Here is a 27987-nt window from a genome sequence, read left to right as displayed (position 1 = left end):
TCTTCTTCTTCTTCTCTTTCGTCTGCATCGAATTATTCTCCTTCTCCGTTCTCTGCATTCTCTTTTTGCTTTTCGCGGATCGTCGCCTTTTTCTTTTATCGCGTCTTCCTTCGCTGCGCCGTGACTCGTCTTTTGCATTCTCCACCGCCGAATTACTGCTTAAGGCTGCCCTCTTCGACGAAAAAGGGTACCAGGGATCGGGACGGTTCCAGGGACACTGCGTGATTTTACGCGAATTATTACCTTTGGGATACTGGTGCACGATATAGGTGTAATCGCCTTTCACGGATGACGTAAAGAAACAAATTCGTTGGGTGAAATGTACTTGTATTTTAGTTTTAGGGACTTCTAAGTTATGGTAACGTAGACTTAACTGTATTTCGACTTTTGTATTCGTATGATTTTTCATCAAATTTATTGAGTAAAAGGCACTTTTATTTTAGTCGAGCAGACTTCTAACTTATGGTAACGTAGACTTAGCTATATTTCGACTTTTGTATTCGTATGATTTTTCATCAAATTTATTGAGTACAAGGCATTTTTATTTTAGTCGAGCAGAGACTTCTAACTTATGGTAACATAGACTTAACTGTACTTTGACTTTTGTATTCGTATAATTTTTTATCAAATTCACAGAAAATCTGAAATTTCATGTGGAGCATATAACAAGTATATAATTATAATTGGACTACTGTATTCAATTTATATAATAATAAAATTATACAATTTTTTATACAAGATAATATTACAATTTTTCATTGAATTCATAGAAAATCTGAAATTTTATGTGAAGCATATAACAAGTATATAACTATAATTCAACTATTGTAGTCAATTTATATGATTATACAATTAGACATTTTTTTATACAATATAATACTACAATTTTTTATTGAATTCATAGAAAGTCTGAAATTTCATGTGAAGCATATAACAAGTATATAACTATAATTCAACTATTGTAGTTAATTTATATAATTATACAATCAGACATTTTTTTATACAATATAATACTACAATTTTTTATTGAATTCATAGAAAATCTGAAATTTCATGTGAAGCATATAACAAGTATATAACTATAATTCAACTATTGTATTCAATTTATATAATTATACAATCAGACATTTTTTTATACAATATAATACTACAATTTTTTATTGATTTCATAGAAAGTCTGAAATTTCATGTGAAACATATAACAAGTATATAACTATAATTCAACTATTGTAGTCAATTTATATAATTATACACTTAGACATTTTTTTATACAATATAATACTACAATTTTTTATGAATCTCATAGAAAATCAGAAATTTCATGTGAAGCATATAACAAGTATATAACTATAATTCAACTATTGTAGTCAATTTATATAATTATACAATTAGACATTTTTTTATACAATATAATACTACAATTTTTTTATGGATTTCATAGAAAATCTGAAATTTCATGTTGAACATATAACAAGTTCAAAATTGTACCCCACGTAAAATAATTACCTGAGCTAATGTTTAAATAATTTAGTAATAATGTGCACGTTCAACGGAGTACAATAACGTAATCCATGAAGAAACACTGTTAAAATGTAGGAATTTCGTAACAATTCCTCTTTCGCGAGAGGAATAATTTTTTGAATTCGAGGCTCGCAACGCGACGTGCAAAAATTCGCGCGATCTGTAAGTTCGTGTTAATAATACGTGAAATGGGCGGAATTGGCCGGTGTAATTTCCACCGACTCGTTAGCGTTAATTCCGCTCGGGGAAATGTTCAAATCAAAATTCAAGCCGACTTTTTAACGCGACTCCCTCTTAACCGCGAGTAATAATGCTGGCTTAGAGGTTGAAATCAGAAGGAACGAGTTCCACGAGACGAATAAAAAGATTCTGGGATTCTGATTCATAAATCGTCCGTGTTTCATTTTAATCGCCTCGTCAGTTTAAAGCGAGATTTTCAATTTTTGGGGAGATTAACATTGCGTTTTTTGTTTTTGGAATAAGCAAAGATGAACTTATGTTAACGTATGTTCTTTTTAATATTAAACTTGCCGACATATGATGTGTACTTAATTTGAAATTAAAAATGAAGTTGAAAAATGAATAAACAAACGACGAAACATAAATTAGTACACTAAACGTACTCAAATATAATGTGTACTTAATTTGAAATTAAAAATGAAGTTAAAAAATGAATAAACAAACGACGAAACATAAATTGGTACACTAAACGTACTCAAATATAATGTGTACTTAATTTGAAATTAAAAATGAAGTTGAAAAATGAATAAACAAACGACGAAACATAAATTAGTACACTAAACGTACTCAAATATAATGTGTACTTAATTTGAAATTAAAAATGAAGTTGAAAAATGAATAAACAAACGACGAAACATAAATTAGTACACTAAACCTACCGACATATGATGTCTACTTACTTTGAAATTAAAAATGAAGTTGAAAAATGAATAAACAAATGATGAAACATAAATTAGTACACTAAACGTACCCACATATAATGTGTACTTAATTTGAAATTAAAAATGAAGTTAAAAAATGAATAAACAAACGACGAAACATAAATTAGTACACTAAACATACCGATATATAATGCGTACTTAATTTGAAATTAAAAATGAAGTTAAAAAATTAATAAACAAACGACGAAACATAAATTAGTGCACTAAACATACCGACATATAATGTGTACTTAATTTGAAATTAAAAATGAAGTTAAAAAATACATACACAAACGGCGAAACATAAATTAATACACACACTTATTCTTCATCTTGATGAAAATCAATGCTGATTTCAAGGAATGTACTTTAAATGTGCATCTTATAATAAGAAACTTGTGGAGCGGTCATTTTACCAGTTTCAGTATTAAAAGTCATAAAATATGAAAATGTTTGATGCCAGAAAATACTGTACAGATATATAATACTGTATAAAGAATGTAAAAGACTGAGCCTCTCTCTTAGGGTGAACGTTGGAGCCCCAAACGCAGGGGATTATCAAGCGGCCGGAAAAAGATACTTAATTTGAAATTAAAAAATAAAAAACAAACGACGAAACATAAATTAGTACACACATTTATTCTTTATCTTGATGAAAATCAATGTTGATCTCAAAGAATGTACTTTAACAAAATGTGTATTTTATAATAAGAAACTTGTGAAGTAGTCATTTGACCGGTTAGATAGTTTTAGTATGAAGTACTTAGAAATTGAAGCTGTGACATTTTATTAAAAAATTGAAGAACAAAATAGTATTGATTATTTTACAGAGATGAAAATATGTAATATGAAAGTTTACCAAGAGGTCTGAACATGAACTAAAATGTAATGTTCTATTAAAGAAGAAGTAAAGAACTACATTTTATAAAGATGGGTAAACATAAAATAGAAGTGTTATCATGATCTCTGAATCAGACCTCTATTAAGAGGCAATAGAGCTATAACATCTTCCAAAGAGTTTAACCACATAAAAGTTTAACCACATAAAATAGTTTATTTTTAAACCAAAACATGTAACACATAATCAGATGAAAATGTGTATTTAAAAATGTAAAACACATGTAGAGGAACATTTTGTAGATCAATTACCGCAATGAATATTTTTCTAAATTACAGATTGGCGGTGCTCGCAGTGTTACACGTTGAAACTTAATAACCCTTTAATAACAGGTTTTCGTGGCACGTTGATTAAATTGCTGACAAAACGAGCCTAATACCCTGTGTGTGCACCGTGGTTCGATAATAGATGCGTCAACCTACGTTGAACGGCAAAAGCGTTTCCACGCTAAGAAACTATAAAAGCTGCGTGCGCAAGCGGCAGCACGCTCTCAAGATACCGGATTTTCTCGTCGCGTAGCCGCCAGCCAACGAAGGCGGAAAATTATCCCTCGAAACTTCACGACCGTTGTTTTTCTTCCCTCTTTTCCGACCGGCATCTAATTTTCTCCCACGCTCGAAGCCATCGTCCACCCTTTCTATCCCTGCACGAACTTCGTGACCATGTTACGCGTGTACGTGAACCGTTTAAAAGAAACTTTCTGATTTCGACGTTGCTCGGGCAATGGATAATCGGTTACTTCGTTTTAGTGGTTGACTGGTAAAGGAACGATTATTGTATTATTGCTGTTATATTGATAAGGTTTGTCGAAAGAGCTGTGCAATTATTTCGGTAAATAGTTTGTAAGTCTCTTGGATTTTCATGAGTGGTGGGCACAGGGGTGGATTTCTGTACTTGGGTGTTGTGGGTGATGAGTTTGCGCCACTTCGAATTTTACACGAATTTTAATTCGAGTTTGAGATCGAGTTCGAATTTTAAGAGTTTGAACGCGTTTGAATTCCATTTGATGGATTTTTGCACCTTTGAATTCTACAATTTGGAGTTCTACGCATTCAATTTTTATGTATTTGAGTTCCACTCATTAGGGTCTCATTCGCTGAATTTTCGTCCATTCAATTTCCACATATGCGAATTCCACATATGGGAGGTCCATATATGCGAATTCCACATATGCGAGTTCCACATATGCGAGTTCCACATATGCGAGTTCCACATATGCGAATTCTACGTATACGAGTTCCACATATGCGAGTTCCACATATACGAGTTCCACATATGCTAGTTCCACATATGCGAATTCCACATATGCAAGTTCCACATATACGAGTTCCACATATACGAATTCTACATATGCGAGTTCCACATATACGAGTTCCACATATACGAGTTCCACATATACGAATTCCATATATGCTAGTTCCACATATGCGAGTTCCACATATACGAATTCCATATATGCTAGTTCCACATATGCGAGTTTCACATATACGAGTTCCACATACATATATGTGAGTTCCACATATGTAAATTCCACGTATGCGGGTTCCACATATGCGAGTTCCACACATTCAATTTTCGCGCATATACGTCTCAAACATTAAATTTTCACGCATTTTAGTTTTACACACTGAATTTTCACGCATGCAAGTTTCACACATTGAATTTTCATACATTCAAGCCTCACACATTGCGAAGCATCAGAGTTTCATACATTGAATTTTTACGCATCAGAGTTTCATACATTGAATTTTTACTCATAAGAATTTTATAAATTGAGTTTTACACATTTAATTTTTACTCGTGAGAACTTCATATATTCAATTTTACATATTTGAGTTCCACGAGTTGTATACATTCGAGTTTTACACATTGGGTTTTTACGCAGAGTTCCAATTGTCATGCAATTTTACTGAATTTTTGTAAACTCGAGTTGCAATTGGATCGTTTATTTTGAAAGTGGTCCATTTTCATTTATTATGAGAAAATTAAAGGTTAGCACATATGACAATGAAAAAAAGGGTCAATTAGAAGACTGGCAACTCAGCAATTTTTTTACTGATTGATCAATATGTAATTCGATTATACTTTGTTTTAGGTGATTTAAGGTAATGTGCATTCATACAAATGGACTTACACCACTTTCAAAATAAATTACTTATAAATTCATACTCACTACGTTTTTTTACCTTCAATTTTTACTAAATTCATTGAATAATTTATTATCGATAATATCGTGCTTAATCCTTTCCTCTGCAAGCAACTTTCTCGAAGCGCTCCCAGTCACGCTGCAGTGGAAGTTTTCAGTCCTTATCTCTTTCTTTTTAATAAATCTTATCTGCCATTTATATTATATTATATCCATTGCCTATAATTCCAAGTAATTTATATGAGCAACTCCGATTAAACACGGATGACGGATTGCAATAAAAATACAAACGTCAATCACACGCGAGTGATGCGGTGGAGATTGCGTCGAAAATAAAAGCACTCGCGGATGAGAGATATGCATCTACATTTATATAAGTTAAATAATTCAACGCATAAACGAAAGAACGGACATCAACAATTGCAAATTAACTCGCTTTTGGAACGTCAATCTCCAGACAGTTTCGTAGCTATGTATATTCATTGATAAATAATACAACGAGGAGAAAAGACGGGACTTAGAGAATTGTTATCCAATGTACTCTCGTTTATTCGATTATAAATATAATGCAACAGACAGTTTCTCATGTAATATTCAGATTTTATAAACTTATAACCGTTTATCGTAATTAGTTGCTATTATATTATGAACCGATTGTTCTTTTACTAAATGGTTAATTAACAAAGTACTTATACGAAACGATCTGTATCGGAAATTCGAAAGCGATGATACTGTGTGATTAGCAAAATTAATTGGACGCCTGAAGGCGCCCACAGCACATGACAGGCGAAATTCTGCGAACGCCTACAGGTACACAAAAGATCCGAACGTGCATAGGCCAAAAGTTTTGTCGTTTAGATATTCTATGACAAATCGTTACGGGTGTTTTCAACAGAAAATCATAATTTTGTAGAATCACTCATATGCCTGTAGATCATTCGAATATTTCTAAAATCTCAAACTGAAAGCTTGTATTCAGTATACCGGAATGTGTAGACCTCACGGAACTCAAGTATGTAAAATTCAATATAATTCTCATGTGTAAAAATTCAATGTATGAATCTCTGAAACCAATCAGTAAAAAAATTGCTGAAGTAACCCATATTTTTTTCATTGACATAACCCTTAATTTTCTCAAAATAAACGGAAATGCACTTTGAAAATAAACGATGCAATTGGAACTCGAATGCACGAAAGTTCAGCAAATGTCGAATGCTCTGAACGAGTGGAACTCGTGTAAAATGTGTAAAAATTCAATGTGTAAAACTCGAATGTATAGATCTGATGGAACTCAAATATGTAAAATTCAATATAATTCTCATGAGTAAAAAATTCAATGTGTAAAACTCTGATGCGTTAACATGCAGTGTGTGAAACTTGAATGTATGGAGATTCAATGTGTGAAACTATAACGCGTAAAAATTCACTGTGTGAAACTTGTATGCGTGAAAATTCGGCGTGTAAAACTAAAATGCGTGAAAATTCGGTTAAAACGTACGTGCGTGAAAATTGAATGTGTGGAACTCGCGTATGTGGAACTCGCATATGTGGAATTCGAACCCATGGAACTTGAATGGACGAAAATTAAGTAAACATTCTTCCACAAAAATGTAACATTACCAACATCGAACCATATCATTCTTACAAGATAGAGAACTGAAAATAAACAATTCAATTGCAACTCAAATGCGCGAAACTTGCATGCGTGAAAATTCAGCGTGTAAAACTAAAATGCGTGAAAATTCAATGTTTGAGACGTACATGCTTGAAAATTGAATGTATGGAACTCGCATATGTGGAATTCGCATATGTGAACTCGCATATGTGGAATTCGCATATATGGAACTCGAACTCATGGAACTTGAATGTACGAAAATTCAGCGAATGAGACTCGAATGAGTGAACATTCTTCCACAAAAATGTAACATTACCAACATCGCTTCACATCATTCTTACAAGAAAGAAAACTGCATTATGCTCGCCGATGAAGTTACCCTAAGCTGCAAGCTTCATTGCACGTGTCAAGGAAGTCACCTAAGTCTCAACCGACATAACTTGACAATCCAACAACCTATCGATCAGAACCGTCCGAAGAATTCGTGAGTTTCGATATAAAAGAAGGACTCACCGTGCACCCCCGGAACAAAGAAACAGCGTCTAAGGCTACTTGGTAATCGCGAGGACAAAACCGAGTGGCGTCCACAGTCGCGGCGACTCGTCGCGCTGAAACTGCGTACCGTTTCGCAAGAAACGCTCGTCAGCAGGTAGGCAAGCGAGCGAGGAAGCGAGCGAGCAGGCAAGCGAGCGAGGCAACCACAGAATCGGGTAAACGTTGAAGCGTAGTTTTCGGATACTGTTGGCCAAGAGGCGTCGTGCGGAGTTAACGGGAAAGCGTATTCCCGGCTTGAGATTTTCCCTAACCGAACGAGGGTCACAGAAGGATAGAAAATTATCCCTTTGAACGTCTGTCTCTCTCCTCGTTTCCTTTCTTCTCTCTCTCTTTATCACGGTCTCTCTCGATCATTCCTTCTTCCCCGTCGAACCTGTCCGATTGCCTGTTTCCTTCTCGTTTTCGAAGCCGCTGCCAACCGAACGGCTGGTTCTCTCTTTCTGTCCGGACAGTCGGGTTCCATCGTTTTCGCGCGAGTGTGTGTGTGTGTCTGTATGTAAGTACGTGGCCAAGGCGCTCGATATTTCAGGCCGTCGCCCACGAGAAACGCAGTTCCTGGGGGCGTGTTCCGCACTGGTATGGTCGGAGTCGACGTTGGCCGGCCGGCGTTACCTCGGTTCGTTTACACCGAACGTAGAGAAACGGAGTAGCTGGCATAATTTCCGGCGGAGACGGTGGCGTGCGCAGCTAACGCCGTTTCGTGCGTCCGCAACGCGATTCCGCTCTGCCTCGCCTCTATACGCCTTCTAACGCTACGCTGGCCCCGCTTACTCGCTTTTAAACTAACGATTTAAAAACTGCCTGCAGTTCACCCACGTTAGAGACTTTCGTTATGTTGCTACGTTCGCGTGCCCTCTTGACACCACCCTCTGCACCGGGAGAATAAATCAAGTCCCGATCACGCTAGATTATTACTATGCTACGTCTTACATCGTTGGATCTTCACGTCACATGTAGTATCACCATGCGTGGAGTCACCTCATATGATATCGCTATGCGTAATATCACCGTATGTGGTATTGAGATACGTAGAAATTGTTCATATGTAAGAGTAACACGCGGTGTATCACCATGCGTTGTATTATCACACGTGGAATCATGCGTTGTATTATCATATGTGGAATCACACATGCACTGTATCACCAATCGTAGTAGCACACATTGAATCTTTACGCTCATATAAGCATATAATAGTCCATTCCATCTCACGTGGAATCACACATGTGTTGAACTATCATATGTGGAATCACACATGCAACTGTATCACCATTCATAGTATTACACACGAAATCTCTACACTCATATAACCATATGATAGTCCATTCCATCGTCAATTCCCTCTCACGTGGAATCACATATGTGTTGAACCATCATATGTGGAATCACACATGTGTTGAACCATCACACATGGAATCACACATGCAACTGTATCACCATTCGTAGTATTACATACGAAATCTCTACACTCATATAACCATATGTTAGTCCATTCCATCCTCAATTCCCTCTCACGTGGAATCACATATGTGTTGAACCATCATATGTGGAATCACACATGTGTTGAACCATCACACGTGGAATCACACATGCAACTGTATTACCACTCGTAGTACCACACACCTAATCTCTACTCTGATATAACCATATGATAGTCCGTTCCATCGTCAATTCCATCTCACATGAAATCACACATGTGTTGTATCATCACACATGCATCACGCGTAGTAATCACATACCGAATTTTTACGCTAGTATACCCGCACCGTCCACCACGTATCATATCACACGATAATTCACCATGTGTCATATCACCATACTCCATCACGCGTCACATCGCCATATGATAATCCATAACGTGTCATATCAGATAATCGATAACGCGCCAATAGGTAATCGCGTTAAACTACGAGTAACATCGGCAGATAATATCGTCGCTAATATCGCGAAATTAAGCAGAATAGCAAGATTAATCGTTGGTAAAGAAATAAAGAAAGAAAAGAAGTCGCCAATGACGGGTAACAACGACGACATTCGAAAGCGCGATCTGGTATCGTTGGACGTTACGCAAAGCCGTAATACCGGATTTACCCGGAGGCTAAGAACCGCCGAGAAGAACGGTCGTGACTCATGCTTTCGGCTTTTATCTCATCCTGGAATACATATTCGAAAAAGAACGCGAGTTACCGATTCACGTCGCGTCGAGTCGGACGGTGACGCGCACGGGGCGCGAATTTTAAAATCCTCGTTGAAGCGCGCTGCGCGGAGAGACAGAGACGAAAGAGGCAAAGGAAAAAGGTAAACAGGAATGGGATTTATGTTATGTAGGAAGTGAAACATCGGCGTTGCAACAAGAGCAACAGAAAGAAGAACGCATAATGTTGCGTATATATATGACGGTTAATCGCATCAAATTGCATGGTTCGTTTGATTAATTAAAATATGAAAATGAAGACAAGTTTTCAAACACGGAGATAATATACGATGCTGGGATGAAAGGGATCGATAAAAAGTTCGCCTCAAACGCGAAACGATAAGTAGTCACGAGCTAGATACTTTTTGGTTTCGAAAGATGATTGATAATCTTAATTGCCCCTATAATCGTTCATGATCACTCATGTCAGCGTTCTAAGTAATAAAGACAAGATCGCGCGAGTCGATTACGATGATCGAAAAAGGAGCAAACTTATAAATGCGAGCCTCGAATCGCAAAAAAATAGTGGCATTAGCATTTCTTGTGTCCGTTCCGATGAAACGGAAGATCAACGCCGGGTTACACGTAACTTCTGCAATCAAATCGCAACGATGAAAATAGTAATCGCGCCGAGAGTTCGCACGATCAATCGAACTATTTCAGATCCGAGCAACGGGTTTAACGAAACGATTCGAGCCATTTTATTAATCATGCTATCGCGGAAACGAGCGCGATATACGTTCATTAAAATACCACGGTGCACCGCTTTCGCACACTCTCGGTCGGAGATCACCTTGTATTAATACGACTAACGAAGACAGTACGGATATAAACCGATAAAATTTACAGTAACCATAAAATACTTTACGCCTCTCCCTACGAATCGTTTAACTTCCTACTTAGAATGTCTTATCTTTTCCATAAATTCGATTTGAAAAATAACTGGAAATTTTCGTTCTGAGTTACATGACGTTTGGTAGATCACGCAGGGGAGCTACATTAAAAATTACGAGTTACATCATCACGCGGTAAATTGCGTGACTGAATCACTACGCTTTGGATTGGAAATTACCACAAGTTATATCGCCAAACTATATTACATGGACTTCTACGTGTCGAATTACCATGTAATTATCGTGTACTCAATTACCACGCGTCGAATTGATACGCGCAAAATTACCACGCGTTAAAATCGCTATAAAACGAATTACTACATGTATAGTATTATTGAACTATCCAGCGACAAATTACTACACGAATTAGGGCGAATTAGGACGTGCTGAACTACAACACGTAGAATTTGTTACGCGTCGAATTACCACGCGTTGAACTACCACGCGCAGAATTAGCTATGCGCAGAATTACTGCGCATTGAACTACCATGCGCAGAACTAGCTGCGCATTGAACTACCATGCGCAGAACTAGCTGCGCGCCGAATCACCACGCATAGAATTAGGTGCGCGCCGAATTACCACGCGTTGAACTACGACTCGGTGAATTATTTACGCGCTGAATTACTACGCATTGAACTACGACTCGGTGAATTATCTACGCGCTGAATTACTACGCATTGAATTACCTACGCGTTGAATTAGCTACGCACCGAATTACTACGCATTGAATTACCTACGCGTTGAATTAGCTACGCACCGAATTACTACGCATTGAACTACCACGCGCAGAATTAGCTACGCACCGAATTATTACGCATTGAATTACCTACGCGTTGAATTAGCTACGCACCGAATTACTACGCATTGAACTACCATGCACAGAATTAGCTACGCACCGAATTACTACGCATTGAACTACCACGCGCAGAATTAGCTACGCACCGAATTACTACGCATTGAATTACCTACGCGTTGAATTACCACGCATTGAACAACCACGCTCAGAATTAGCTATGCGCCGAATTACTGCGCATTGAATTACTTACGCGTTGAATTACCACGCATTGAACAACCACGCTCAGAATTAGCTGTGCGCCGAATTACTGCGCATTGAATTACTTACGCGTTGAATTACCACGCTCAGAATTAGCTGTGCGCCGAATTACTGCGCATTGAACCACCATGCGCAGAACTAGCTGCGCGTCAAATTACTACGCACAGAATTAGCTATGCACCGAATTACCACGCGTTGAACTATCACTCGTAGAATTATTTACGTGCTGAATTACTTATTCAAATACCCTAGGATTCAAGAATTCCTACATAATGACAATAAATCTAAAGTAAATATTTTAAAAAGTTGTTCAAAGGTATCTAACAATATAAAGCATAAAAACGAAAGAGAAATAGAGATGAAACGTTCGATGAAGAGGAGGCAAAGTAGTCGAAGAAATGCAACGCTTCGGGTTGACTCATTCCACCGAGTTGGCGAGCACCCTCTCCTCGATCAGGTATGTATTTCCATGCGCAAGGTGCAGCATGCGCACACCGGCAATCAACGAGTACACAGGTAAATAAGTACGCCGCCTTGGTGCCGCCTAAGAGACACAACTGTCCGCTGACGTCATCGCGCGACAAATTATTCGACTCATGGGAGTTCGACGCATGTGTGAAACGTAATACGCGGTTATATACCCATTATTCCTCCTTCGAACAAGGAGAATACGGTCGAGAGTTGAGAAGGCGAAACTTTATTGCGACGGATATACTCGAGGATCTTTTATTCGCGTATGTTCGAGATTTGCGGATCTTTTACTTGAACTTAATTATGAAACATGTCTTCTAATTCGTGTCTGTGAATTAGAATGCGGCTTATGGAATTTTAGATGGACTTATATAAAAATTCAGATTATAATGTGGACTACTGTTAGTACAAATGATAGAAATTTATAATTTTAACCTGCTTACGAAAATTAATAAGAAAGTGTTATTATTCAGACAGTTCAAGTTTGCAAACGTTAAATTGCAATAGGAATTTGATTTCTTTTTATTATAGTTGCTAATTTCCCAAATATTTTTCTGTACAGAGGCAGCCTCTATTTTTGAATTTAAGTATTATTGCATGTTTCAGAAAAAATTTAAAAAAGTGTTTTATCGTAAACGTAATACGGCTTTCGAAATAATCAATTTAATAGTAAGGAAGGAGTATAAATACCTGGTAATATGACGTGTAGGTCGCTCATTCGCTTCTGTTTACCCGACACCTTGTCATCGTAAACGTCGCCTGTAATCGACAAAAGCAAAAATTACATTTCGAACCAACCAGGACTGATTAACAAACAGCGAACGCTCTCGCATTTATGACGTATCGTATTCCGTGAAGTGTGCATAAATCGCGTAATCTACGGACCACGAATCTCTATTATACTTTATAGACGGGCATTTAGCGAACAACGATATATAAACGCTCGATTATCCCGGGTTCAATAATTAATATTCGAGTACCTCGTAATCCTTATGCACGCAGCTTCCATTATCGAAAAATAATAAACTGCAAACGCAGATTGAATAGGTTAAAAACTTCGCCTTAAATACCTCAATTGGTGCGTATATTTTTAATAAAAAAAAAAACTCTATAGACGTGAAAAAGTCGAATAAAACGTTTCATCATTGATTCTAACCCGCTCCACGTTTTCAACCCTCCGTACATTTCGCATCGATTCGAAATCCGGAACGATCGTTGGTGCGTGAAACGACATCAATCGGGTTTTCTCGCACAGATGATAACGAGGTAGTACTGTCAGCTAAAGAAGGGGTTCCCGGTTAATGTGCGTGTGCACGAACCTAACCTAACCCACATGTACGTGCACGTGTGCCGACGAACGATGAAACGGTAGTCATAGAAAGGGTTGCCGAGCAGCATCGAGCGTATAACGTACAAATTATACGTGGCCACGGAACGGCTGATTTACACGCAACAAACGAACCATGGAAAACCGTTATCGCGAGTTCAACGCGGCAACGTGTTAAGTATCCATCCAGGAACATCTGATAAACTAATTCGATCGTGCGATTGCGAACTGATCACGAGTATCACCAAATATGCTCTATTTCTGCGCCGGTCATGTCCTAGGTGGCGATATAAAACGTGAGAATATGGCACAAGGTGGTACGCGTGATAAATCACCGTATGGAAATTAGAGTGCTGATCTAATATGTGCAAACAGAAGTAGGAATTCGGTGAGTGGTAATTCGGGATGTGGCGATATAATGCGAGGGAAATCAGAGCGTAGAGATTTTACGAGTGGCGATATAACGCGAGGGAACTCGGAGCGTAGAAATTTGTTGAGAGTCGATATAACGAGAGCAAACTTGAGGCGTAGAAATTCCACGCGTGGCGATATAACGCGAGGAAACTCGGGGCGTAGAAATTTGACGCGTGGCGTAACTCAACGCATAGGAATTCCACGCGTGGCGATATAACGCGTGGGAACTCAACGCATGGGAATTCCACGCGTGGCGATATAACGCGTGGAAACTCAACGCATGGGAATTCGACGCGTGGTGATATAACGCGTGGAAACTCAACGTATAGGAATTCCACGCGTGGCGATATAACGCGTGGGAACTCAACGCGTAAAAATTCGACGCGTGGCGATATAACGCGTGGGAACTCAACGCATAGGAATTCCACGCGTGGCGATATAACGCGTGGGAACTCAACGCATAGAAATTCGACGCGTGGGAACTTAACGCGTAGGAATTCCACGCGTGGCGATATAACGCGTGAGAATTCTACGCACAGGAATTCCACGCGTGGCGATATAATGCGTGGGAACTCAACGCATAGAAATTCGACGCGTGGCGATTTAACGCGTGGGAACTTAACGCGTAGGAATTCCACATGTGGCGATATAACGCGTGGAAACTCAACGCATTGGAATTCGACGCGTGGCGATATAACGCGTGAGAACTCAACGCGTAGGAATTCCACGCGTGGCGATATAACGCGTGGAAACCCAACGCATAGGAATTCCACACATGGCGATATAACGCGTGGAAACTCAACGCGTAGGAATTCGACGCGTGGCGATATAACGCGTGGGAACTCGACTCTTGCGAATTCAACCCGTAATGATTTAACATCTGATAAATTGGCAGAAACCTGCCAACTAAAAATCTACTCTTAGCGATTCACCCACGGCAATATATCGCATAGCCACGCAACAGCAATCTTGTCCTCTCTTTTATCATTCGGCAAACATACGACCCATTTTCCCCGCAGATAACGATACAATAAGATGACAGTCTCGCACGGAAGCACGTTCCCAAGAATCGAGCACAATACGCTCGTTCACGCATCTCTGGTGAAATCGAACGAGAAGCTCCACTATCATTTGACCTATCCAAGTAAAATTCATACAAGTATGATGCGCGAAATGAAGAAGAAAGAGCGCAAACACTATGTAACTGTTCGCCTAAATCCTGGCTGTCAGTGGATCGCGTTCAAACCGAACTTCTATTTAACGTTTGCGGCGTCCGCGTTTAGCGCCGCGTTCCCGCGGAACGCTTTCAAAAGTACTCGAAACCTCCGAGCGAGAGTAATTTCCACAATTAGCGTTCGCCTCTCCACACATGCTGCGCAAACATGTCTGTACACACGTTTAAGTATGTACGAACATATGCGGACACGTGTGTACGTGCCGTGTCTTATTTATAGTGCTCACGGTATGTCCCGCGATTTTAAGGTTTCCTAAAGTATCCGGTTAGGTTAACGATGCTTCTTAGAACGCGCTTTATTACTTGGGGGTTGTTCAAGTTTTCGGTACCGAGACTATAATGTCGTTCGTGTAGAAATATTGCCAGGAAATAGTACCAAATATTCGAACATCATGCTAAATCTTTTCATTTAACGTATCTTAACATACGATCTACATAACTTAGCCAAATTTATCTTAATTCAATCTCATCTAATCCTGTAAATATTTAACCTAATCAAGTTTAACTTGATTCAACCTCACCTAGCCCAATGTAATCTAGCAAATTTGAACGATAACATCTAATCTAAAACATATGAGCGATAAAATCTTTACCCTCCATCCTTAGGAACTCTGTTAGCTTTCAACATCCGAATGAAGTTATCGATATAGCGTTAAATATCGATAAGATATCGATGACATATCGATAATCGATAGCGACTCTATTCCACGTATAGTAATCGCATTTCAAAAAAAAAAAAAAAACATTGCGCCTTTCCCTGTGCCCGTCAAATCTCGTTTAGCAATGCGCGAGCGTACATGTGCACACGTACACCCACGGGGTCGATTCTCGATTCAGCGAAGCGTCGATTTGCCGCATGCCCGACAGCGTTACTTTTGTATGGAGCTACGGAACCGCGTAACACGCCTACACACACACACACACAAGCGCGCGCGCGTAAATAATTACAACCTTCTAGAAGAGCGGAGCAGAGCAGGCCAGCAGAGTAGTAGTAGTGCTAGTAGTAGTAGGAGGTGGAAGGCGAAAGGAGGAGGAGAAAGGAGGGCCAAACGAGCCACAGCTTTCAAAAAGCATCCCACCGATAATACCCATATTCCCAGCCATCGAGACCCGCAGAGCTGCGCAAAATTCCAGACTCTCCGCGTTCTCTCTTCCCTCTCTTTCTCTTTCTCGTTTACCTCTGCTATGCGAGAGGAGCGGAGATCCAGGCGGTCGCTACTGGTTCCCCGTGCTACGCGCGGCATCGCCGGGAGCGACGATAATATAAAGCTCGTCGTTCTAGCCGTCGCGGCGCTACGTTGGAGGCGTGCGACGGGACTCGTACACACGCGACCAACACACGTACACGCACCAACGGAGATCCCATACCAGACAACATCTATGCCAGTGATTATGAACGTTGCGTTGATCAAAATGCAACAAACTGAGCCTTCCTGTTACGTTGACTACGGTTCATCATCGCGTTCCAAACCTCGGCACCTATGAGCTCCTGGCAAGCACTTATGGACCTACGAACACTTATGAACACCAATGATCACCTATGAACACTTAGGAGCACCTATGTACACCTATGAGCATATATAAGTACCCATGAATACCTATGAAGACCTCTATCAACACCCATGATCACATATGCATATTCACCTATGAGCACCTATGAACACTTAGGAACACCTATGAACACTTAGAAGCATCTATGTACACCTATGAGCACCTGTAAGTACCTATGAATACTTATGAAGACCTCTATCAACACCCATGATCACATATGCATATTCACATGTGAACACCTATGAGCACCTATGAACACTCATGAGCACCTATACCTATGTACAGCTATGAGCACCTATAAGTACCTATGAATACCTATGAAGACCTCTATCAACACACATGATCACATATGTATATTCACATGTGAATACCTATGAGCACCTATGAACACTCATGAGCACCTATACCTATGTACAGCTATGAGCATCTGTAAATATCTATGAAGACCTCTGTGAACACTTATGATCACATATGTATATTCATATGTAAACACCTATGAGCATCTATGAACACCTATGAGTACCAGTGGAGCATCTATGAATACCTCTATGGTTACATATGACCACCTATGATCATTATCTTTGAAGACCTAATAGTTGATAGCACTTCGTATCGATACACTCACAATCTTTAATTAATACATTTTTAACCACTTCAGATCACATGTCGAAAGATGAGTGACAAGCAGTCAGGTTTTGAGAGGCATTTCGACTTGCCTTGTTTTTATTAACAGCACGATAGACACTTCATGGTCCATAGTTCATATACTTAACTCTCATTGAATTAACACTTTAGCGCTCGCACATTTCGCGGAATCTATGACTGAAGGCTTAATTTAACCCACTGACGATCTCTTGTGACGCGTAAGTATACGATTTTCTTTCCATCGCAGTTTTCAAAGTTCGGAACTTGGCATTTCCCAGATTTCCATGTCTCCTTTTCACCTTTTCACCTTTCGTTCTGGGTCACCACCGTGGAGAGCTAAACTAGTCATCGTGTTATCCAAAATCGCAATGTGACCTAGCGAGCCACAAATATTCACGTTCTAACGATTATATAATTCTATTACTCTCGTCAAAGTATAATTCTAATTAATAAGATCAAGAATTACAGCGCATATAAAAGCACCCTCTCGCTAGATGGACATACTAAAAGATACATTCAGAACGCTACGAAGATTAACGGTGCGCTAATATACAAAACTTTACCCTGACGTAGCCGAACGGTGACACGGAGAGAGGTCGCGAGTTGAAGGGGAGGTAAGAGAGAGCCAGGGGAGAATCGGTCGGAAGAGAACCGAAGAGGAAAGGACTCTTTCTGTGTGGCACGGAGAAAGAAGACGCGTAAACGAACGACGAGAGAGAAAGGTGCACAGGCGGGTAATAGGGAAAGAGCCGGCGGTGTATATACCGTGGGGTGAGTCGGCGCGGGAACGAGCGGTTTCGTGGGTCGGTGGGTGGACCGGGAGAAGCGTAGCGGACCGAGATAGAAGCGGAGGACGAGGCGAGCTGGGACGAGGTTGGTTAAGCGGACGACGCGCTGCGGGGCCGAGAGACGAAACTACCTATACAGGGTGTACCAGCTATCCTCGTAAACGCAATCGATCAGGGGATGATTTTTCCTAGAAAAATTACTCGAAACTGTGGAACGTAGGGTTTCCGTACGTGACTTCGTTTCCGAGCGAACTGCTCGTGTTTGCGTTCGAACAAGGCCGGCACGGTCTGCTTTCTCACACCCCTTCATTATTTTTGATGAGGTCTTATTAAATGACGGTCTTAATGGACCAGTGGTACACCTTGTAGCTACATTGATTTTTTGGCCCATCAACAAGGTGTAACATGTAGTAAAAAAAATTAGCGTGTGTTCCTTTTGCAGCGAGCTCCTTAAGGAAACTTGCTCAAAGTAGAGAACCTGAATTTGAAGAAGTGTAAAATACACTTAACTACAAGTACATAACAATTTCCGCTATAAGCGTATACATGATCCACATTCTGCTACGCTAACCCTCATATAGGTCAATACGTAGCGAGCAAATTGGGTGCACGTAATACGTCGCGAGAACGACAAGCTTGCAAAGTCGCTGGGCCACAAGTTTGCAAAGTCGTTTCGCTCGAAAACGAGATCTCATGGGCAAAGACTCGAGCCGACACCTTCGATTCATTTTTCGAGAAGGAATCATCCCCCGGCGGGCAATTGTTCGAGGATGGTTGGGACACCCTGTACAGTTAGAGCATAGGAGCGAAGCAGTCGTCGGTGGGCGGCAAAGGGAGAGCGAGCGGCGGGTGCGGGGAGAGACACACGGTGCGAGAGGTGCTGGGCTGAGTTTGCGAGCACGCGCTACTACTCTTCGAGGCTCGGAGTTCTATCTGGCCGTGTCCCTCCGGTTCTCTGTGTGCTTCTTTCTCGCTCGCGCCCTCGATCCCTCTTTCACGAGGTTTCTTCGTTCGGTGCACGTACTACTCGATCCTCTCTCGCTTTACGCCCGGTTCCTCTCGGATCCCGCTTCGTTCTTCGTCCTTCCCTTCCGCGGTCTTTCTCCTTTAACGACTACCCTCTCTTTTCCGCGTCCGTACCGACCGCCTGGATCACTCTTCTCGTTCTCTCTCTCTTTCTCTCCTGGCCCTCTCTCTCCATCAGCCTGTCCCGGGTTCGTTCTCTGACACTCCACCGACCCAACCCGCTCCCGCTTCTCCCTCTTTCCCTGCCCCCGTCCACTCTTCTTCATCGCGACAGCCGCATCGGTTCTCGTTCTGCGTCCTCCGTTCTCTGTGTCCAAGTACCCGCGCGTGTATGTGTGTCAGAGCACCTCTTTTTCTCGCGCGTGTATATACGCTCCGCGGCCCGGTTCCTCCTGCTCGACGTATTCCCTGCTCTCTATCCGTCTCGCTCTTTCCCGCGATCCGCCGCTTTTTCTTCTTTCTTTCGCTCCATAGTTGCTCCTCCTCTCCGATCCACGCTCGCTCGCGTTCTGCCTCGCGTGTACGAGACACGAGAAAGGCTCCGAGCCGAGTTCACGTTCCATCGCGAAGCGGCCTGGGTGGAATTGGTGTATCGGGGGATGGAACGCGAGCTTAAGGTCCATTTATACATCCACGGACTGAACGTGGACCCGAGTTTGCGACCAGCGCGCTGTCGAACCGCGAATCGATACTGTTTTCTCACTATTTCACATCGCTCCTTGTTCTATTGATAATGAGGCTTTTCCGGAAGGATGACGTTTGTGGCGGGACTACGCTTCGATCCCCTTCTCCGTTCGATCGAATACAACTTCTATAAAACAGTGTGTCGTATAGAGACTTTAGAGATCTAGGATCATCCCCTATGTCTCTACATTACACCCTTGTATCTGTAATTACTGTTACATCTCTGCATTGCTAGTCTCTTAAATTTCTACCCATATGATCTGTATATTCTTATGACCTCAGACTATCCTCAGACTCAGAGTATCCATAAATCCCCACTAAACAACATCACTCTTTCAAATAAAGAGTTTGTGTATATTTCACACATGATAGATAACGTTTCCCATTTGAATATTCGACGAAATAAGAGCTGCATATTTAGGCCATCGACGTTCGAATAAAGCTTCAAGAGTAAGAAAAGATATGTCCATAACCGATACACCGAAGACGGACGTCGTTTGAAGGCATTCCGGATTGCTGTTGTACCGGAAGAACGGTGCCTGAAAGTGCCGCGTCTCTTTGTCTCGCATTCTTCTCTTTGGTTGTCAAGAGCACCGAAAGTTTCGATGCGCCGGATAAAGGAGCCTCGCTAATTGGTACGAGAAAATGATGGACAGCAGCGAGACTGCTTGTCGGGGAAAATAATGTCGATAGGAAGATAAGACGTCGATGGTACGGATCGAGGCGAAACGCGAGGATAATGATCTGGAGAGTTCCGATACGTTGTGAAGATCGTTAGTTACGCGAAATAGAGCATGCAGAGTTCATTAATTTTATATTGGGTACATGAAGTGGGCCGATGGATGTTTGAAAGTATACATAATTGTTTTTTAAGTGATTGGTCTACAATAGAAGGTTCATAGAAGACGTTTTAATGAAGTTTGACTGATAATATATGAAGAGTAACGAAAGATTTTGTCACTGCTTGTTTGGTTGCGCTTTGTATGTGCAATAAAAGAAATAAAGTCGTGAAGAAAATTTTTTGCCAGTAGTGTTAAATGATGTACATAGATAGGAAGATGATCGAATGATGACAGTCCCGTTTATGTTTGATCGAGCCTGGTACAAAAGCGGTGGGATGAATCGATTGCGGGCCGCAATACATGTATAATACATATGTATGTACATATCGTTTCCGTTTCGCGAGTGTATGCGACTTAGTACGAATGAATATGATCGTGCATCGTACACGTGTAATCATAGTTATGCTACACGTATATACATCACGGTATAATATCGGTCAAATCGTTTGTTGTTCACCGGGCGCAATCAGGTTTCGCACGCGTGCGCGAGCATACCGCTCGCGCGTAGATCACTTTCATGAGCGCATAATCGCGTGGCCGTCGATTTGTTTTCCGATCGTTAGCGGGGCATATTAATATATGATAATGCCGGCAATAAAGTAATCGCGACGCGGCATCGAAACGTCTCATTAAAAAGCTGATAAACAGTCAACGCATTCGCGCGATGAATTTCGACGCGATTGAGTAATTGCTCCCGCTTCCAACTCTTACCCTACTTTCCCCCGAATGAACCTGTGCCTCCTCTTTTTCGATCGTTTTTTTTTTTATTACAAATTTCCGCGTGTAATTACCACCGAGTGCTTCTCGTCTCTGAAGCGGCAGTTTCAACCGCGACCACTTTTTCTCATCGAATATTAATTCCGATTGTGGACTGAGCAAATTCGAGAGAAAACGATCATGATTTCTGATGAACGATCTGCGTAATAATTGCTTCACGCGATTTGCTTTTTAGATGGGTGAAAGTGTTTGTGTCATTAGCAAACGATGTGTGTTGTAGCACAGAGAACACCGCCATAGTAAACGCATTTTGTAAGATAGTGTTATCCTTGTTATAATGTATGACGCACCATGTGCGTCAGCAGTGAAACGTGAAAGTCTTTATTAAGATACAATGTATGTTACAACACAAAGAACACCACCACAGTAAACGCATTTTGTACGATAGTGTGTCATCCTTGACATAATGTATGACGCACCAGGTGCGTCATCAGTAAGGTACAGTACATATTACAGGACAAAGTGCGTCATCATTAAAGTTCAATGTATGTAACAAGAAATTCAAAGTTAGTGCACTTGACTAGTGTGTGACGTATACTGCAAGACGCACAAGGTGCGTCATCATTAATATTCAATGTATATAACAAGAAATTCAAAGTTAGTGCACTTGACTAGTGTGTGACGTATACTGCAAGACGCACAAGGTGCGTCATCATTAATATTCAATGTATATAACAAGAAATTCAAAGTCAATGCACTTAATTATTGTGTAAAGTACACTACAAGACGCACCAGGTGTGTCATCATTAAAGTTGAATATATATAACAAGAACTTCAAAGTCAGTGCACTTGATTAGTGTGTGACGTATACTGCAAGACGCACCAGGTGCGTCATCATTAAAGTTCAATGTATATAACAAGAAATTGAAAGACAGTGTACTTGATTATTGTGTAACGTATAGTGTAAGACGCACAAGGTGCGTCATCGATAATCAATATAGAAGACAGTGAGTCGACGAATTGGAACAAGTTAACGATTTCGCACGAACGATATACAAAAAGGAACGAAAACATTTCACGCATCGAATAAACAGAAATATATGGATGACCCTTTGCCATTTCCCTCGTGGCGTCGTTTTTAATGTTCGCCCATTGATTTGCTCCACTGACACCGAAATAAAACGTACGACAATGTCCTGGTGATAAAGAATTTGTTACCCGAGAAATCCACCCCCGCAAGTTATATGTACGCGTACACATATACAGGTGTATATGTACATACACTATGTAATGTCCCCGCGGAGAAGAGCGGAAAAGAAATATCGCGTAATTTATTTTTATCGTGGCCCACGTTCCACCGTTCCACTGTATATCAAGCTTGCTTGCCTGCAAGAAACCCCAATTTAAAGGTTTAACCACATACCGGCACAGTTTTCAACCCTTCCGTCCTTTATCACCTCTTAGACAGCTGTTAATTATGAGACAAAATACGCGACCTTACCGAGGGGATACACCGTGTAGCGGCGGGAATATTTGGGGAATTGAGTTATGCGAAGAAATCGGGATTAGGTGTCTTCGGATCTGGGATTTAGGGTTGGGAATTTGGAGATTTGGGGACTTTGGGAAATTTCATGATTTTGGAGGTTGAGGAATCGGAAGTTTAGTGATTTGAGAATTTAGAAATTTGGGGAATTGCAAATCTGGAAATTTAGGAATTCTGGGATCTTTGGATTCGGGAATTTGCAAATTTGAGAACGCGGTAATTTCGGTATTTTGAAATATGTAATTTTATAATTCGGGCGCGTAAAAACCTAGTATTTCAATAATTTAGAAATTCAGATTTGATAATATAAAAATTTAGAACATTAAAAATTCCTACCCCCAAAAATTAAACATCCAGTAAAGACAGAATTCATAGCAATTGCGCAATCATAAGCGGAATAAAACAGTCACACAATCGCGCGCAAAAAACAGTCGCTTTTGTTTCAGCCGCGACAATTGCTTTCCGATAAGGGGTCGTCACGAATAAATTATTAATTCATAATGAGCGCAAGCTGTTGCTGGTAATTCCCCAGGAATTAGCCGTTGTATAAAACGTTATCATTTCGTTTGTTTAAACTGTACGCCACCCTAACGAAATTAATGCAACATTAACGCTGGGCACGGAATCTTTTTCCACAACGCCATCGGCAACGTTCTAACGCGTCATACGAACCTTCATGACACAATAATAAGCGTTGATGTCGGCTCGTTTATATCGTGTCATGGTCAAAGCTTGCAAGGGTCAAAGACACACAACTCGTCAGACTCCGTGAAACGCTTCTGTGCCAGGCGTTATTCGTAACGCGAGCTTGGAACAAAATAGGTGTCACCCCTTTCAGTTCCTTTTCGCTGTAATTACTTTCCTAGTTTATTCTTCGACTTTATGCTAATATTTTAGTCGATTAATGTGTTTCTCGATTCATGTCTGCTTCTGTGCAAATTCGTTTTTGAAGTTATTAACATATTAATGATAGCGTTACTCAGAGTACAAGGAAATATCAAGATTTTCAACACCTTATGCGTAGTACTGCCACGCAACGTATTTACACGCGTAGTACTGTCACGCGCTGTATTTCCACGCGTAGAAGTCTCACGCACCATATTTCCACGCGTAGTATTGCCACGCGCCGTATTTCCATGCGTGGTACTCTCACGCGCCATATTTCCACGCGTAGTACTCCCACGCGCCGTATTTCCACGCGTGGTACTCTCACGCGCCATATTTCCACGCGTAGGATTTCCACGCGCCATATTTCCACGCGTGGTACTTTCACGCATCATATTTCCACGCGTAGTACTCCCACGCGCCGTATTTCCACGCGTGGTACTCTCACGCGCCATATTTGCACGCGTAGTACTCCCACGCGCCGTATTTTCACGCGTGGTACTCCCACGCGCCGTATTTCCACGCGTGGTACTCTCACGCGTCATATTTCCACGCGTAGTACTTCCACGCGCCATATTTCCACGCGTGGTACTCTCACGCACCATATTTCCACGCGTAGTAGTCTCACGCGCCATATTTCCACGCGTAGTACTCCCACGCGCCGTATTTCCACGCGTGGTACTCTCACGCGCTATATTTCTACGCGTGGTACCCCCACGCGCCATATTTTCACGCGTGGTACTCTCACGCACCATATTTCCACACGTGGTACTGTCACGCGCCATATTTTCACGCGTAGTATTACCACGTGTCGTATTTCTATGCGTGGTACTGTCACGCACCGTATTTCCATGCGTAGTATTACCACGCGCCATATTTCCACGCGTAGTACCACTACGCACCATATTGCCACACACGTCCTCCTCAATTTCAAAGAGAACAATCACAAGAATTTAAAACCTCGTACCACTCTGATATTGGAAATACCGTTATCAACGAGCAGATATCAGTGAGATTATCGTCGATAAGGAACAATGTACAGATTTTTCCTAGGAGAACGACAATCGAGCAGGTAGAAACGAGCACCATTTCCATCGAACAAAGTGAGTAATTATGCTCGCGAGGCACGAACGTTCCTCTTTTACAGCGAGCTGAACACAGAGTCTAGGTATCGAAAGTGCGTTTCTTACGGCGTCACACGCGTGATACGCTTGCGAAATAACGTCGAGCTGGCCGAGCAACGCTTTTTGTTCGCGGGTAAGAAACGAAATACACCGCGGGTAATTCGAGCGTATCACGCTGGCAACGTCCCACGACGCCGATGAAATCGCTCTCGAATGCTCGCCAGCTAGCCTTTGGCCTCTTCTAATGTCGGACCTAGAGCAATCGGGCAAAAATTACTGGAATCCCGTTAAATCCGACCGTTTCGTGCTACACTTCTGAAAGGTTACGGCGAATGTGTATCGTTACGTAATTATAACGAGAATTCTTTCAACCCACTGTAATTAACTGCGATGCGATTACTGGGAAGGGTTTCAAATTTTTTAATCTGGTAATTTTAGGATTGGTAATTGGGATAGGTAAATGGGATAGGTAGGTAATTTTGGGAGTGAGAAACTGGTATGGAATTTCATATGTGGACTTCGAGGTCCACATTTATGGAAGTGGAAATTTGAGATATTGGATTTGGGTTTTTGAGAATTTGCAAATTTGAGGAATTAGAGGTGCAGGAATGTAGGAATTGAAAATGTGGAAACCTGAGAAGTTCTACACTGAGAAACTGGGTATTTAAGAAGTTCCAAACTAGGTACCATAGATAAGTACTATAATCCATAGTAATTTGGGGATCTTGCCATTTATGTCAATTAGAAATCGAGTCTCTATCCAATAGAATATTTCAAAATTCAAGAACCTTGAGTATTTACGAATTTAAGAACCTAACTTGCAAATATAAGAACATAAAAATCTGCAAAAATGATCTAAAGACCCAAAAGTCCAACCTGAAAAACCCACATACCAACGAAACATAAATCAAGACAAAACACCGTAAGAGTCTTCACAACGCTTCTTATTGCAAAAGCCTGAAAAAAGTGTGGAAATGAATATGGAGTCCGGTTGTCCGGAGAAAGGTCAAAAAGAAGGGCAACGCAAGAGGAGAGACAGGTGCGCAGCGATGGCGTTAAAAGGAAGGGGTTTCGAACAGCTTTCAAAGACCATCAGAAGATCGTTGCGGCTAACCACGAACGATGCAAATGTTAGTTATTTACAGAAACGGTGCCTGCGTGCACCTCCAATCAGCGTCCAGGAAAGTGTACCGACTGAAACTTCAACTCAAACTTTACAAATAAGTTTACTGCTCAATGAACAAGAGAACACGGTGTGTCTTTTGAAAGGAAACCTCTGTAAAATGGGTCTTGAGAAGGTGATTTAAAGAGTGGATCAAAACAGTATTTAATATTTCTTGGGAAACGGAGAGATACTTTATGTTTTGCGGGTTGCGAATTTTGATATTGAACGGTGGTTAGTGAAATATAGAGGGATTGGAAAATTGTGAGGATATTGGGAAATTAAGGGGGGCAGGTATACTGGAATATTTAGTAGTGAAAGTTGGAATATTAAGTTTAAAAGAAGTTGGAACTATCATGTGGTACTATCACGCATTGTATCTCCACTCGTGGTAATGTCACGCGTCGTATTGTCACGCACTGTATTTTCACGCCTAGTACTGCCATGCGCCATATTTCCACGCGTTCTACTGCCACGCGCCGTATTTCCACGCGTGGTACTGTCACGCATTGTATCTCCACGCGTTGTACTGTCACGCACCGTATTTCCACGCGTTGTACTGTCACGCACCGTATTTCCACGCGTAGTACTCTCACGCACCGTATTTCCACGCGTGGTACTGTCACGCATTGTATCTCCACGCGTGGTACTGTCACGCACCGTATTTCCACGCGTTGTACTGTCACGCACCGTATTTCCACGCGTAGTACTCTCACGCACCGTATTTCCACGCGTGGTACTCTCACGCACCGTATTTCCACGCGTGGTACTCTCACGCACCGTATTTCCACGCGTAGAACTGCCACGCGCCGTATTTCCACGCGTAGTACTCTCACGCACCGTATTTCCACGCGTAGAACTGCCACGCGCCGTATTTCCACGCGTAGAACTCTCACGCACCGTATTTCCACGCGTGGTACTCTCACGCACCGTATTTCCACGCGTAGAACTGCCACGCGCCGTATTTCCACGCGTGGTACTCTCACGCATTGTATCTCCACGCGTGGTACTGTCACGCACCGTATTTCCACGCGTTGTACTGTCACGCACCGTATTTCCACGCGTAGTACTCTCACGCACCGTATTTCCACGCGTGGTACTCTCACGCACCGTATTTCCACGCGTAGAACTGCCACGCGCCGTATTTCCACGCGTAGTACTCTCACGCACCGTATTTCCACACGTAGAACTGCCACGTGCCGTATTTCCACGCGTGGTACTCTCACGCATTGTATCTCTACGCGTGGTACTGTCACGCACCGTATTTCCACGCGTAGAACTGCCACGCGCCGTATTTCCACGCGTGGTACTCTCACGCATTGTATCTCCACGCGTGGTACTGTCACGCACCGTATTTCCACGCGTGGTACTGTCACGCATTGTATCTCCATGCGTTGTACTGTCACGCACCGTATTTCCACGCGTAGTACTGTCGCGCTCCAGTACCATATCCATCATCCCAAGCTAGAACATCCTAAACTCACTCCAAGATGAAATATCGTATCCTACCACTCCAAATTGAAATACCCTAAAAATCTACCCTTACAAAAACACACACCCCAAATTAGTACAATATTCTAATACTAATAACCCAATACTAATATTCTAATACCAATATTCCCCAAATTAGAGTATCATCCTAAAATCCAAAACTCCTCAACATTATCCCAACATTCCAATACTCCAAATCGATTTAAGCTCGAATACCTTAAATTTGCAATACAAGCATAAACCGCAAGCGTTCCATCCTTCTTTAATT

General features: G+C 41.3%; 1 protein-coding gene across 19 annotated transcripts in view; it reads right to left on the bottom strand.

Moving 5' to 3' along the window:
- The window catches only part of LOC100883255 (bromodomain adjacent to zinc finger domain protein 2B), a 182530-nt gene that overhangs the window by 107055 nt on the left and 47488 nt on the right, over nt 1-27987 (bottom strand). For 18 of the 19 annotated variants that reach the window (XM_012289317.2, XM_012289301.2, XM_012289300.2 and 15 more), the window contains one exon: nt 12977-13045. The gene's annotated coding sequence lies outside the window, so the exon portion shown is untranslated. Of the gene's footprint in view, nt 1-7634; nt 7735-12976; nt 13046-27987 lie in introns of those variants that run through there. The other variant, XM_012289306.2, reaches the window with a different exon arrangement.

This window comes from Megachile rotundata, chromosome 9, assembly GCF_050947335.1.
Source record: "Megachile rotundata isolate GNS110a chromosome 9, iyMegRotu1, whole genome shotgun sequence".
Taxonomy (NCBI): Eukaryota; Metazoa; Arthropoda; class Insecta; order Hymenoptera; family Megachilidae; genus Megachile; species Megachile rotundata.
Note: the sequence above shows the minus strand (reverse complement) of the source record. Positions and strands in the feature narration are given on the sequence as shown.